This window comes from Trichosurus vulpecula, chromosome X, assembly GCF_011100635.1.
Source record: "Trichosurus vulpecula isolate mTriVul1 chromosome X, mTriVul1.pri, whole genome shotgun sequence".
NCBI classification, from domain to species: Eukaryota; Metazoa; Chordata; class Mammalia; order Diprotodontia; family Phalangeridae; genus Trichosurus; species Trichosurus vulpecula.
In genome coordinates, this window is record NC_050582.1 from 37,541,262 (window position 1) to 37,557,665 (window position 16,404).

The window sequence follows — 16,404 nt, forward strand, 5'->3', positions numbered from 1 at the left end:
AGCCACAGTGAATGCCAGAAGCTGAGGGTTTCTGGTTTGTTGAGCAACTAAGAGGCCAATTTTACTGGATCAAATTGTATATGGCAGGGAATGAGGTGTAAGAAGACTGGAAAGGCAGGAGGGGGTTAGGTTATGAAGGGCTTTGAATACCAAACAGACCATTTTGTATTTGATGCTGGAGGCCAGGATGCTAGATCCTTGGAGCCACTAGAGTTTTCTGAGTAGGAGAGAATGGCATGGTCAGACTGCCAGCTTGAGGAAAATCACTTTGGTAGCTGAATGGAGGATCGATGGGAGTGGGGAGAGAGTAGAGGCAGGCAGATCCAGTGGCAGCTACTACAACAGTCCAAGTGTGAGGTGCCGAGGGCCTGCACCAGAGGGGTGGCAGTGTCAGAGGAGAGAGGTGGGGATATTGGAGAGACATCACAGAGATGGCATGGACAACACTGACAACAGGGTGGATATGGGGGTGGGGGGATGAGAGAGAGTGAGGAGTGGAGGGTGACCCATAGATTGTGAGCCCCAGGGATCGAGAGGATGGTGTGGCCCTCTACAGTAATGAAGAAGGTAGGAAGAGGGGAGGGTTTAGGGGGAAGGATAATGAGGGCTGTTCTGGACATGCTGAGTTTAATATGTCTATTGGACATGCAGTTCAAGATGTCAGAAAGGTAGTTGGAGATGAAAGATTGGAGGTCAGCAGAAAAGTTAGGGCAGGATAGGTCGATTTGAGAATCATCAGCATAGAGATGGTAATTAAATCCATGGAAACAAGAGATCATTAAATGAAGTAGCATAAAAGGAGAAGAGAAGAGGGTCCAGGACAGAACCCTGAGGAACACCTGCATGATGTTGATGAGGATACATTAAAGCAGAAAGACAAATCATGTGGTCAGAGAGGTAGGAGGTGAACCAGGAGAGAGAGGTGTCCTAAAAACCTAGAGAGAAGAGGGTAGCAAGGAGGAGAGAGTGATCAGTGGTGTCAAAGGCTGCAGAGAGGTCAAGGGGAATGAGGACTGAGAAAAGGCCACGGATCTGGCATTTAAGGGATCATTGGTAACTTTGAAGAGAGCGGTTTCAGCAAAGTGATGGGGGTGGAAGCTGGATTGTAAGGGCTTAAGAAAAGAGTGAGAGGAAAGTAGAAAAACCTGTTGTAGGCAATCTTTTCAAGTTTATCCACTAAGGTCAAAGTTGATCTAGGACTTTAATTAGCAGAGTGGAAAGATCAAGTGAGAGTTTTTGAAGATGGGACAGATGTGGGCATGTTTGTAGGCAGTAGGGAAGGAGCCAGTAGATGGAGAGATTGAAGATGTCATAGAGTGGTGGAAAGAAAACCCTATAGCTCATCTTCAAGTATTTTTAAGGGAAACCTTCCAAAGTCCTACTCTGATGCCCCGTGACCCTGGGGTATCCTCCAAGGAGAGGAAACATTCTGAATGGTCTTATCAAGCCAGAAAAGTCTCGGTCAGTCCTGACGTTACCCCCTGCCCTCTCTGGACTTCACAACCTAACCAGCTGTCTTCTCATCCTGGAGAAACCTCTAGCCTGAGGCCCACTTTCCTGACTGGTAAGTCCCTAATTCAGATGACCATTTCATGAGAGGCTGTTACGGGCTCCCAAAGCCTGGCAACTATACTCGGGGCTCCCCCCAAGCCCCAGGCCTTTGCCTAGCAAAGGACCTGATCTCGCGGACAATGAATGGGGCGGGAGTTGAAAGATGGTAAAATGACTCCGTTTATTATTTCATCAAGCAGCACTTTTATATCTTTAGTGACGCAGGTACATTCTTTGGTTACGTGGGTGAAGGACAGGTAAAAATCAATACACCTGGGTACTAGAACCGCCCCGACTTTGCCTACTCTCCTCCCCTTCTCTTCCCGTGCTAACCCGAAGCTCCCTGCGGGGGCAGGCAGTCCAGGCAAAGAACCGGAAGTTCCACGCGCCCTGGCAAGCCCAGACAGAGAGCCGGAAGCTCCATGTGGTCAAGCAGGCCCGGGATTGCTAGGGAGGCAACAAAGGCGAGACCCCTCCTCCTGGTTCCACCCACATCCCAAAGCCCATCTATCTCAGCAGGCCCCTGGGCCTGGAGGTCCGAGGAGGACAGGGCTCAGCTCTAACTCGGCCGGCAACAAGAGGCATCAGCCACACTCAGTTTTCACTCCCAGCTTCTGTCTCTCTGAACTTCTTTATCTCCTTACCAGCTCCCTTGCCCCTGCCCAGGTATCCTTCCCCCTGACTTCCCTCTTTCTAGCTTCTTTTTATCCCTAACTCCCTAGGAATCAGTGAATTGTCTGGATGTCTGTCATCTAAAGACCAGGCTAGCTAAGTTTGGAGACCATCATCACCATCCAACAGGTAGAGTGAAGAATTCTTTTGGACCCAGTAACTCAGGAAATTGTCTATTATGGCATGAAGGGGTTGCAATCTGTACTTGTGGAAAGAACATCTATGTCAGTGAGACTTTGCTTTGGAAGCACTGAAAGGCTGTCCCTTATCAGAAGGACGAGCCCCAGAGAACAGAACAAGGACCAATAGGTTGGAATTGCAATGAGTCACATTTGGACTTAATGTAAGGAAAAACTTCTTAATCTTCCTACCTTATTTATCTGCATACATGGTGTATTCCCCGAGGTAGAGTGTAAGTTCTTTGTGGGAAGGGAAGATTTGCTTTCTGTTTACGTGTCCCTACCACCTGGCATAGGGTCCAGGACATGATAGTTACTTCACAAATTCTTGTCTAAATGAGTTGACTTCTTTGGCTTCCAGACCTGTGACGTCATCCACGTGGGGAATTCTTAATACAGATGGACACCTCTTCTCTGCCTTCTAGTTTTAGGGAGCTGTTTAACTGAGACATTAAGTGACTTATCCAGGGTCACACAGCCAATATGTGTTCAAGTGAGACTTGAACCCAGGTCTTCCTGAGTCCATGGCCAGCCCTCTATGAACTGTGGGCATCATCTAAAAGCCAAATAGGCTGCCTTAGGGGCTGCCACCTGTCAGGGATGATGTAGAGGCTCCAAGCCTTGTTCAAGTAGGGGTTGGGCCTTTGGGTACCCTGGTAATTCTGAGATTTAGTCCAGTTTGTATTTAACTGGTCCATAACTCCATGATCATCTTAATTTCAAAGTGAAGCAATAGAAAAGATATAATTAATACGGTGCTTAGCCACGTATTTTGCCGTTCCATTTTTCCCATTTGTCTTCCTCTTTCTCTTCTCTGTCTCTCTCTCTTACTCTCACTGTCTCTCACACATCACTGGTATCTCTAGACTATATGTTTAACTAAAGAAGAACTCAGCCACAAGGCCTATTCAGCATGTCCAGAACAGCCCTCATTATCCTTCCCCCTAAACCCTCCTCTTCTCCTACTTTCCTCATTACTGTAGAGGGCCACACCATCCTCTTGATCCCTGGGGCTCACAATCTATGGGTCACCCTCCACTCCTCACTCTCTCTCATCCCCCCACCCCCATATCCACCCTGTTGTCAGTGTTGTCCATGCCATCTCTGTGATGTCTCTCCAATCCCCTCCCCTTCCTCTGACACTGCCACCCCTCTGGTGCAGGCCCTCGGCACCTCACACTTGGACTGTTGTAGTAGCTGCCACTGGATCTGCCTGCCTCTGCTCTCTCCCCACTCCCATCGATCCTCCATTCAGCTACCAAAGTGATTTTCCTCAAGCTGGCAGTCTGACCATGCCATTCTCTCCTACTCAGAAAACTCTAGTGGCTCCAAGGATCTAGCATCCTGGCCTCCAGCATCAAATACAAAATGGTCTGTTTGGTATTCAAAGCCCTTCATAACCTAACCCCCTCCTGCCTTTCCAGTCTTCTTACACCTCATTCCCTGCCATATACAATTTGATCCAGTAAAATTGGCCTCTTAGTTGCTCAACAAACCAGAAACCCTCAGCTTCTGGCATTCACTGTGGCTATCCCCCATGCCTGGAATGCTCTCACTCGTCATCTCCACCTCCTGGCTTCTCTGGCTTCCTTTAAGTCCCAATTAAAATCCCATCTTCTCCAGGAAGCCTTTCCTAGCCCTTCTTAATTCTAGTGCCTTCCCTGTGTTAACTATTTCCTACTGATCTTGTCTAAAGCTTATGGGAATAGATTTGTTGGCATGTTGTCTCTCCTGTTGGAATGTGAGCTCCTTGAGGGAAGGGACTGTCTTTTGCCTCTTTTTGTATCCCTAGAGCTTATCACAGTACCTGGCACATAATAGGGGCTTAATAAATGTTCATTGATTGACTGACTCCAGTTTAAATATCTTATAGAGATACCTGCTCTATGAAGGCAGCAACTGCCTTGTTTTTGTCTCTTTATGTCTCCAGTTCACTATAGAACCCATTGCACCCATGAACCATAGCAGGCACTTCATAAACATTTGTTCCTTCAACCCAAACTCCCTCGTATGCCATGATCTTGAGGCCTCTCCTCCCATCCCACTCCTCTCCTCTGGACTCTCTCTAGTTCCCCAATGTCCTTCCTAGCATGAGACAACTAGAATCTTACAGTCCTCCCACCATTGGGATTTGCCAGGGCAGGTACAAGGGGCTTCCCATTTCCCTTGGAGACCTGAGCATTCGGCCTCTCTTGTGCATCCTGTGCCTGTTTCGGCTTTCTGGGGCTTTCAGGCAGACCACTTAAACTCCTAGCTCTTTTTCACGTGAACTATTTTCCAGTTCAGTCTTTCCTTTCCTGAACATGGGGCAATGATTTTCCAGAATCGACTATTGACCTCAGCATCCATCCTCATGACATTTTGTCTTTAGAATCAGTCCATTGTCCAGCATTCATAGAGCACTTTAAGGTTTGCAAAGCACTGCATATTTCTTCTTATTTGGTCTTCACCACAAACCTGGGAGATAGCTGCTATTATTATAATACCCATTTTACAGATGTCAAAACTATGACAGAAAGAGATGAAGTGAGTTGCCCAGGGTCACACAGCTAGAAAGTGTCTTAGGCTGGATTTGAACTCAGGCTCCATGTCCTGTGCTCTACCAATGGTACCACCCACCCGCTCTTTTTTTTTAAAAAACATTCTAGGGTATCAGCTTCAACAATTCCACTGTGTATTTGGCCACCATGTGCCGTGTCTGCATGCAAACGAGTTGACCTTCCTGGGAGAACAGTCCCTTGGTGAATCCTCTTGGTTTTCCAATTCGGGCATGTTTCTGTTGGGCTAGATGTGTGTGCCTATCCCATTTTGCTCCTGCTGCTGTAAATATTATATTAGCTCTGTTACAGGATGGGGAGGGGGGTGTATGTTAATATGATTGAAGGGAGCTTCTCTGTGCATGCTTTCTATTTCCAAAGGAACATGTCAAATTAGGGAAGGATAGAGTGTGGAGTATGTACTCGGCATTAAAAGATGTCAAATTTTTATGGCATGAGTCATGCTTTAGGCAGGTAAGCTATATATAAACTGTCTCCATAAATATATATGTATAAACCTCAGAGAAATTGTGACCAAATCGAGAATGATAGGAATAGTTCTGTCCCACTTCCTGGCTGTTAGACTTAATATTTTTGAGCCCTCCAAAGTTATAACTAGACAGAGGTAGATGGGGGTTAGGGATGGCTGCCAACATCTTGGGGGACGTCCTTCCTTATGATGGGCTAGAGCTTTCCACATCACGCCTCATGGCCCTCTGCTCGCCCATCCCTTTGGAGGCTGCCAGAGGAAAGGTGGGTGCTAAGAAAAAGCAAGGAAGTAGGGTGGGGGAGGGCAGCAGACAGTCAAAGGAGAAGAGAGAGGGGAGGCTTCCTCATGACTCTGCCTCTGGTCCAGTTGTACCATCTATCCTCAAGTCCACCTGTGCCAATATGTCCTCCTCCTCCTCAACTGAATTTGTTCTGAATTCCAAAATTCTTGGTCACGGCCCTGGAGAGGTTTATGGTTCACAGGTTAGGAACAAGCTTGGAAGCCTAAAAGGTTTTGCGGGCCATCTTCTCTGGCCCAATTTACTAAAAGATCTTGGGAAAGAACCTCGATCCTCCTTAGCTTTTTCATTTTCAAGACATAGTGAACTAGAGGCCTCACAAGTATGCCAAGGCTCATTCAGTCCAGGCCCTGGGCTCAGCCCTAGCCCCCAGGGCCCATGACTAGATGCTTGGCCTAGGCTCTAAGTGGAGCATAAGGAATTTAGTACTGGGAAATTCAGACTTAAGAGACACTTGTTTGTTTACTCATAGTTCTCTGCTAACCTTCTGCATTCAACACTATGATTGCTGCTACTGTTACTGCTTCCCAGGATGGACTGAGAAGAATACAAAGAGTACACTGTATAGTCTGATAACTTTGCTACTTTGACCCATTTGTCTAACTAAAGCTCTAGTTAGAGGAACAAAGTCCCTAGGAGAATAAGCTAATCTGTGGGCAATAACTTGGCCCTTCCAGCCATACCCAAACTCTGGGCCACCACCAAATACCTGCCTTCACATTCTGTCCTAAGCCCTGGGGGGCAGGGCCAGGGCCTCAAAGGAGTGAGCGCCATGAAAAGAGGGATGGTGTCTATGAGATCACCAAGACACTAGTAGACCTTGCCGGTTCCCAGGAGCAGTGACATAGAGTTCACTTTCCCATAGGGATGGGTTCAGGTTGAATATTTACTAAATTTCCACTTGTCACTAGGGCATTTGGGTTAAGTCCTGTTTTAAGGCAGTAGACTCTTGATCCTTCCTATATCTTCATGTTGGAATGGGAGTGTCTCTGCTGTTTGAGGAGCCCACTAGCAGAGATGCGAGGACACCTCCCCACTTCCTTCCTCTCCTGCCCCCCCCCATAAAGACCTTCAAGGGTTGTTGCGAGGGACAAATGAGGTAGCACTGCAAGTCTTCCATTATTCAGTCCTGCCGGACTCTTCGTGGCCCCATTTTGGCTTTTCTTGGCAAAGATACTGGAGTGGTTGGCCGTTGCCTTTTCTGTTTGCTAACCTTAATGCACTATATCATGCTAGCTATGATGATGATACCTACAGAGCACCAGCCCATGTAGGGCACCTTCTTTTGGTCATGGATGAAGTGAAGAGTTTGTTTTCTGGGGTCTAGGCCACAAGCTTTGGGACAGTAATGAGCAAGCAACAAATTGAGATATCAGCAAAGCAAGAAATTAAGCAAAGTAGGCACTCAACTATCAATGGATGGAAAGGTTCAATCCTATTAATGTTTATTAAGCACTTACTTTGTGGCAGGCACTGTGCTAGGCACTGGGGGTACAAGGACAGAAACGAGAGAGTGTCTACCCTCAAGAAGCTGACTTCTAGCGAGAAAGAAAGCTTGGAGTAGAGACAGAGAAATTCAGGTAAATACCCCGATATGGTGGCAGCCACACCAGGTCACAGATCTAGAGACAGAAAAGGGCCTAAAAGGTCATCTAGTCTGATCCCTTTATTTTACAGTTGAGGAAACTGAGGCCCACAGAGGTTAAGTGAACAGTCCAATCTAATGCAGATAGTTAAGTACCCCTCTAAACTGTGTCTTGCAGGTTTAATGAACAGGTTATAAGAGAGGGAGAAAAAAACTTCAAAATGTGGTCCTTTCACAATCAAAACAAGTTGGGCTCCTTGCAGCCTTTCTCCTGATTGGGCCATTATTGTGATGTGAATCCAGTGAAGACTGGAAAGTCAGCCACCTGCCATTTTACTTTTTGTTTTCATGTACATGGTACCTGATGCTCTGTCTCCAGGAGTCACCTTCCTCCCAAGCTCCTCTGGCCCTGCATGTCTGACTGCCTTGGTGGGTATCTCCTCCAACTCTGGGTGTCCCAAGATGACCAGCTCTACCTCTTGGCCACTTTAGTTCTGTCACCCAGATGCTTCTCTCCCTTGCTTCCTGCCGATCACCAATGATTCCTTATCCTCTCCATCCAGTCCCATCAGTGGCCAAGTTCTGCCAAGTTTTATTCCTTCATCAATACTTTCATATTCATCTCTTTCTTTAAATCCCCACTGCTACCCTGCTAGGCCAAGCCTCCATAACCTGGCAGTTGGACTACTCTCTTAATCACCTCCCTGGTCTCCCTGCCTCCACTTTCTCCCCTTCTCCAATCCAGTCTCCACACAGATACCAGACTAACCTTCTGATTTTTCTTTTCCTTTGTTCAAGACCTCTAATGACTCCGCATTGCCTCCTGAATGAAGTCTAGATTTTTGACTTGATATTCAAGGTCTTGCCCATTCTGGCTCCAACCTAGCTTTCCAGGCTTACCTCTCCCACTCTGTTCAGGTACACTGTGTACCCTGTTTCCCAGCCACTATTCCTTAGACATGTCCCATGCTTCCCTAGCTTTAGGCCATTCCCTCTGCCTGGAATATCTCCCCACTCTCATTCTCATCTCTTCATATCCTGCCTGCTTTTTAAAGATGGGATCAAGAATAGCTAACATTTATGCGGCATTTACTATGTGCCAGACACTGTGCTAAGCTCCTTTCTGAACCTTCTCCTGCCTTCTACAGGAGGCCTTTCCTAATCTTCTCCCTCACCCCACCCAGAGCCTCCTCTCTGAATTACCTTCCATGTCATATCCTTGTTGTTTGCATGTTGTCTCCCTTATATTTGCTAGCTCCTTGAGGCCAGAAGCTGTGTTTTTGCCTTTCAGTGTATCCCCAGCACTTAGCACAGTGCCTGACACATAGTAACATTTTAATAAATGTTTATTGACTTACCAACTGACTCTCTTCAGCTGAGTGACCTCTCCCTCCCCCAGCCCTCGGGATACTCATTTCATATTCTATAATGAAAAAGTGACAGATAGGCAGATGTAGACACACAGGTATAGTTGGTGGTCACCTAGAGCTTAGGTTGCCTGCCTCTGGGTTTAGTTCTCAGGGTCAGAAACTTGATTTTAGCAGGTTACCTGGGACTGCTTAGTCTCTAGGAGACTGATTCCTGCTAAGCAGCCTCCTCGGGGACTGGTAAGCTGGTGAAGCAGAGCACCAGTTTCTTTCTTAATGGCAGGAGAACTGGTTCAGTGCTGGGCATCTGAACAAGACCTTCTTTCCTGGGGGGGTGATGCTCAGGGTCCCAAACACCAGCTCAGAAGGTGGCTTGGCAGGTACATACTTGACTCTAGGAGAAGGGTCCTCACAGTGATTGCTTGGTGGCCAATAACATCCAGTGAAACTTAGGTGCTTCATACATTCATAATTCATGTACTCTGAAGGAAAATCATGGATGGCTGAGTGAGAGACTTCAGCTGTCACCTAGTGATCCAGGCTGCCTAGGACGGTCCTTCCTCATTGAAAGTCTTGACGGAAATGATGGATTGCTGCGCATCAGGGATGTTGAAGAGGGGATTAAAATATATGGACCGAGCTAAATAGTTACTGAGGTCCCTTCCAACTCTGAAGTTCCATGGGTCTGTAATAGCCCAATTCTGGAAGTATGGAAACTGAGGCTCACATAGGTTGAAGTCATTTGGGTATGAGCAGACACTTAGTTTGTTAGAGGCAAACCTGCAGTCTAGGTCTTCTTAATCTAGGGAGCCTCCCACCATTGGTACAGTGACCCAAAAATCAAATAGACCAGGGTCTGCCAGGTCATGCCATTTGGAAAATTCTGCATGGAAAAAATGAAGATGATGATGCTAATTCACCAAGGATTCATCAAGCGCTTTTTCCCTAACTATCTTATGAGGGTGGTATTACCCCAGTTCTACAGAGGGGGAAATGGAGGCCCCAAGAGATCACATGACTTGCCCAAGGTTACACGGCTAACAAGTGTCAGAGGCTGCAGACAGAGGAAAGTTAGATTCCTCTGCAAATATTCATTTTCTCTCTTCAAATAGGTTTTGCTGTTTCCTCTGCTGAATGAGATTTTAAAATAAATTACATTTAAACATAAGTTCTTCATATCAGCCAGGCTTTTATCTGTTTTCATTATTCAGGGCTCTGGCAGTTGCAGTCTGTCACCTCGCTCAGAGATTTCCCATGGCTCCATAGAATGGTTTCTGAATGGAAATAGCTCCATCACAAGAGATTCTTCCAGGGGATATATATGGTGGGGGGCAGCCCTGGGCTTTCCAAATGAGACCCCCTCATTCAGACTCCCCTGACAAAGGAGACTCCAGGGGCCATATAAGGATAGCAGCATTAATCAAATATTCATCCCATCCTTGGTAGTGAAGCCAGTATACCTCACCAACCAAAAGGCTGCTTTTCAATCAAGAGAGATTTCCCAGGTCCTGAACAGATTTGTCTTGAGAAGACCTTTTGTTATAAGCAAGGGAATCACATGCCAAGTAGGTGAGCTGGATCTTCCTCACTTCCCTTGCTCTTCCCTTAAGAGAATTTCTCTCCCAGCCCTCCCCTACGCCCCCCCCAAAGAGAAAATGTTCACTTGCCCTGGAGAGAGGCTTGGTTTCCAACTGGGGCTCTATGTGAACCTGGACAAGTTGTTTAACCCCTCTGGGCTTCAGTTTCCTTATCTGAAAAGTGAGGAGGTTGGACTAGATGGCTAGTAAGGACCCTTCTAGGCCCAGATCCTAGGGGCCTGGGTCTACTTAAGAAGTCAAGTGATTAAAAGAGGGAAAGGGGTTTAGAATCCATTGGATTGGGACCTCAAACTGCAGCTGAGCCTCGTGTGCATAGAAAAGATCACCCATTAATTTCTCCTACCATCCTCAAGGCACAGTCCCAAGCCCTGACTTACACTGATAAGCAACACTTTCTCTTAAACCATTATCCCACCTTCTTCCCTTTCCTTTCTAGTTCTTCTTAGTGTGTTCTCTTCCCCCACTAGAATGTAAACTTCTTGTTTGCTTGTCTCTGCATCCCTAGACTTAGCACAGTTCCTGGCACTTAGTAGGTACTTAATAAACATGTTATCTATTGGTCTATCTATCTGTGTTGTTTATTAGTTTTCACTCATGTCTGATTCTCCACAAACCCATTTGGGCTTTGTTTTGTTTTTTTTGGCAAAGATATTGGAGTGGTTTTGCCATTTCCTTTTCCAGCTCATTTTACCATGAGGAAAACAATGTCATGCAGCTAGTAAGTGTTGGAGGCCAGATTTGAACTCAGAAAGATGAGTCTTCCTGACTCCAGGCCCTAGCACTCTAATCCACTGCAGCACCACCTAGCTGTCTGTCTGTCTGTCTGTCTGTCTATCTATCATCTGAACAGCAACAACAACAAAACTCTTGGGCTGTTCAGTTCGCCCCTTTGATTACCCAGATGCTTGCTCAGCTTCAGTAATCTCTGTGGCCATTTGACCTAGTTCCTTAGGAACCTCTGTGAGGAAGCCAAGGTCTTGAGTCTGGGCTACTTACTTTGTTTCTTGTCCCCAGTTTGTACCTTTCTTCCAGATCACCATCTCACAGATATATCCTTAGCCCCAAGAAGACAGGTAAAAATTATGTGTATGTGTGATTGTTCTCCATCTCCGTTGCATGCACAAGACCCACTGATGGAGAGATTGTAGCTTCATTTACATGGCTGAAGGAGGCAGCGTGGTCCAGTGCATTCTGCACTGGATTGGGGGATGGAGGACTTTGCTTTGAATTCTGGTTCTGCGACTTACTTGACTCTGTGACCTTGGCCAAAGATAATCAACAAAATACATTTCAGTTGTAAATTCCCTGCTACAAATTTTCAAAGTTGTATGAACTAAAAAAATACAGGCAATATTTTATGGCTACAAGTGGATAATAAACTATAATTTCATAAAGAATTATATGAACATTTTATACACTTTCTCCACTTTTCCACCTAATTGGGCCTAATTTTCTCATCTGTAGAATGAAGGGAGGTAGCACAGTGGAGAGAGTATTGGCCTTGGAGTTAGGAAGATCTAAATTCAAAACCAGCCTCAGACAGGTACTGGCTGTGTGACCCTATGCAAGTCACTTAACTTATGCCTGCCTCAGTTTCCTCAACTGTAACATGAGCATAATAACAGCACCTACCTTCCAGGGCTGTTTGTGAGGATCAAATAAGATAATCTTTGTAAAGCACTTAACATGGTATTTGGCACATAGTAGGTGGGAATTACATGCTGGTTCCCTTTCCTTATTCCCTTTCCCCTCACTTAAGGTTTCTTCCTGTTCTGTCTGGAATCATTTCTCCTTTCCACTTCCCCTTTCCCTTCTGCTTTCTTTATGCTACACTCTGGCACCAGCCTTGGGTAACACTATGTCAGTTTGTTTGTAGGGGCCTACTATTTTCCCCGTGCAGGTCTGTCCTGCCCCATCCTAGACACCCAAAGGCTTTGTGCCTGCCTTTTTCCTGCCCTACTCTGACATCCTTCTTAAGCCAGCTGCCCAGCTATGTCCCATAGTTTAGCTTCGAGGCCCAGCTCAATGATTCGCATGGAGCACTATGAGAGACTGGCCAATTAGATTGTAAATGTTTTGAGGACAGGGCCTGTTTTGTTTTGTGTATTTATACCCTCAGTGCCTTGCCTATAAAAGGCTCTGGAATAAACTGGAATTGGAATTTCTTCACCTCATGACAGATAGTGGTACTTGATAAATGTTTGCCAATAAAATTAAAGTGATTCACATCTGAGGGGCTTCTGAGCTAGCTGGTGAAACATCCAAGATTTATAGAAGTGTTTTTTTCAGGCTTCTTCTAGGTCCTAAAGCATACATTCATCTAAGTTTCAAACAGGTAGTAAATTTCCCCTTCTTTCTTAGTCCCTTCCCTTGCCTCCCCAATCTCCCAGTAGGATGAACTGTGTGGTAAGAGTCTGGAGGCCTGGGCAATAGGACCAGCTTTGCCTCTGGGTGACCTGGGGCAAACCACTCAAATCATCTAAAGCCTAGATAATAATCCTGGCCCTGCCCATCTCTTAAGACTTTCACAAGAAACAAATGAGAAAACCAGCAGGAATATTCGGGGTGATCCAAAAGTCTTAGTGTATTTGTAGGCTATTATAGCTTAAAACTGCACCAAAACTTTTGCACCACCCTCCATATGGAAGGGACAATTGTATTTGTGAGACTCTAATGAACTTCCTCTATCCCTTCTTTATACTTACCATCCTCATAGGAACTTCGATCAAGAGCTGGAAGGGACCCCAGGGGCCATGTAGATTACTGCCCTGATATTTACAGAGAAGCCCAGAGCAGTGAAGAGACTTCCCACCCTTTGTATCATTACTCTATCCCTGGAAGATATCTTGCAGGCCATGTAGTCCAACTCCCTTATTTTATAGTTGAGGAAACTGAGGTTAAAGGATGCATAGTGATTTGTGACACAAAAAGCCAGCATTTGAACTTAGGTCTTGACTACAGGTTCTTTTCTTTTTCTCTACGTCAAGAGTGACCAGTACTTACAAAATTAACCACAAATGAGTCCCCTCAGGTTAGAAAATTGACGCCTTCCCTCTTTACTAAGAAGTCCTTGGAGTTAAGACAATGAGGATCCCATATTCAAAGCTGGAAGGAATCTTCCAAGAAAACCTAGTCCATCCATTTCATTTGACATGCCATCCCGTGAAGTGTCTCTTTTTACATGCAGATGAAAATACCTGAGGTCCAGAGAAGGGACATTCCCAAGGCCACATAGTTAATTAGTGACAGTTGGGATTTGAACCTGGGTCTTCCACTCCCAAAACCAACATCGTCATAGCCTCCTTTGGATACTGGGTTTTGGCGGGGGGGTTTCCCGTCTTTGTGCTGCCTGGTCTTGTGCATGAGCCCTCCAAGCTCTCAGTCCCCCAGAATTCTCAGGTGAATGAGGCAGGAAGAGGGGCAGGGTTAGGGAAGTGACCCCGTCAGGCTTCAGTTTATAGGTTCAAACACCATCAAAACTGATGTAAGCGACTGAGTACTTGAGATAAAAAGCCTTCCACCAAGGCTGAGTTGAGCTGTGTCTCTCATCTGCCAGGGTTCATTCTCAGGATCATGTTGCTCATGGCTTGTTCATGGCTTACTCCTTTGTATCAGGTTGCTCCCATCCTCTTGTGCTGACCTCAGGGGAGTTTGAGAAGCACCTGTGTGGCCATGCTTTGGAAGAACTCAGATTCTCTGGAAAAGAATTCTAGAGACTCAGAGGTCAAAGGAACCTTAGAGGGTCCTTCTGCTGGCTCAAGCACCCTCCAGCCTCTGCATGAGGGCTCCAGTGAGGGGCAACCTCTCAAGGTACCCATTCACCTTTGGAACAGCTCTAAGGATCTGGAAACTTTCTCTAACATCAAACTTAAATCTGACTTTCTCTAACTGATCCTTGTAATCTTACGATCTCCCCCAAGTTCCCTTTACCAGGGTAAAGTCTTTTCAATTCCCCCCAAATCTGAGTGTCCCATTTTTTTAAAGTCAGCAATGTGTCCTTCCCCTGAATGAGTTCTGTTTGGTTATGCAGCCCAGGACTGACCAGAGTGATTCTAGACAGTGTCTGGCCCACCCTGAATAGGCTGACAGCCTCACCTTTCGTCCTGCGGATGGATGAATGCGGTGTCCTTTGTAGGAAGATGATGCTGTTGGCATATCATCGATAGAGTGTCTGAATCACCAATCATGGCCTGTTTGATCTGGAAAGAATTTCAGAGATCATTCTGTCTCCCTTCATGCCCCCATTTGATGGATGGCATGTTTATGAAGATCATTAATCCTGTCTGGCTAGATTAGCCGACTTGGTCCATAATAAATTGCATTCTCTTTATTTCTGACTTCGGCGCCCAATTTACCCAGGTTGCATTTGACCTGCTCTTCCTGAGTGCTGGCCAAATTTCTCTGTTTATGTCCATGCTGAACAGGTCATTGAATAAAAAAGGTGGAATTGGAGAGAAGCAAATGCAAAAGACATAAAGAGTAAAAACAAAGTAATTTCAGGGTGGGTGGAGAGAATAAAACACCTGGGAGAGCACAGAAGCCCTCCTGTAGGAGAGGAGAAACTTGATCTGAGTCTTGAAGGAAGCTAGGGATGCTAAGAGATAGGGAGGGAGACCATCCCAAGTATGAGGATATCCTGTAGCAGGACTTGATGATGGCAAATGAAACCTTATGAAGGAATGATAGCAGATAAGCTACTTTGGCTGAAATGTAGTGTATATGAGGGTGGATAATGGGGGATCAGTCTGGAAAAATAAGGTAAAGCCAGATTATAAAGGATTTTAAGTGCTGGTAAGAGCAGTTTGTATTTTCAAGAGGCAATAGGGAGCCATCAAAGGTTCTTAAGCTGGGGAGTGACATGTTCATACCTATAAATTATTTATTTATTTTTTAAAAATTATAAAACATTTTACTGATATTTTTGTTATTACCTAGCCTTCATTTTCAAATGTATCCCTTTCACTCCCCTAACCAGAGATCTAGAAGAAAAAGGAAGAAAATAATTGATTCAGCAAAACTAACCGATGTATCAGTTAAATCCTCTACATGCAGCGTTCTCCATCCATGCTCTCCCACTTGTAAAATTCTAAAAAAAAGAAGAGTGATGTATTTTCTTATCTCTTCTTTGAGACCAGACTTGGTTGTAAAAATTATTTTGTTTCTCTTTTTCTCCATTAACAGGTAGTCATTGTATATATTGTTTTCCTGATTCTCCTTATCTCGCATCAATTCGTAGAGGTCTTATCATGTTTCTCTTGGTTCTTTGAATTCATGGTTGTTGGTTTTTTTTTTAGCACAATAATCCATTATATGAATATACCACAGTTTCTCTAGCCCCTCCCAAATGAGTGGGTCTCATTCTGCTTTCAGTCTTTTCCTCCTTCTGTAAGTACTACTACTGCTACTTAGGAATATATGGGACCTTTCTCTTGTTAACCTCCTTGGGGCACACGCCTAGCTGTGGGATCTCTGGGTCGGGAAGATCAATCTGACAGCCGCATGGATGATGGATTGGACAGGGGAGAGACTGGAGGCTGGGAGACCAATTAGGAATCTATTGCAGGTGAACAGTGGTGACCTTTCGAGTGAAGAGGAGGAAAAGAGATTCTGTGGTGGCAAAATCAGCAGGACTCAGCATTTATTTGGTTAGGGGACTAAGAGAAACTGAAGATTGAGAAACAATGTTTTTCAAATTTTGTTTTATCTTCTAAAATCATATTTGCTAAAATCCTAATTGTAAATTTTTGGGAGGGGAATCAGCTGACCATTTTGAAAATTTTTTTGTTTTAAATTTCTGTTGTGATTTAGTAGCAAGAATGCTATATTTGGAGCCAGAGGCCTGGATTCAAATTTCTGCCCTGCTCTTTTCTAACTGTGTGACCATTTAACTTCTCTGGGCCTCACTTTCCTCAACTATAAGATGAAGGGGTCTAGCCAGATGGCTTCTGAGGTTCTTTCTAGTTCTAAATCTATGATCCTATGACTTTAGAAGCTAAGGATTATGGGGGGAATATTTTTAGGGCTCACAATGGTTTACTCTGCAGTCCTGTGTGAATGACAAAACTCCATTAACATAGCCTTCAAACATCTATCACATGCTTGCAAGTCTGATTTGAACTCACTCACT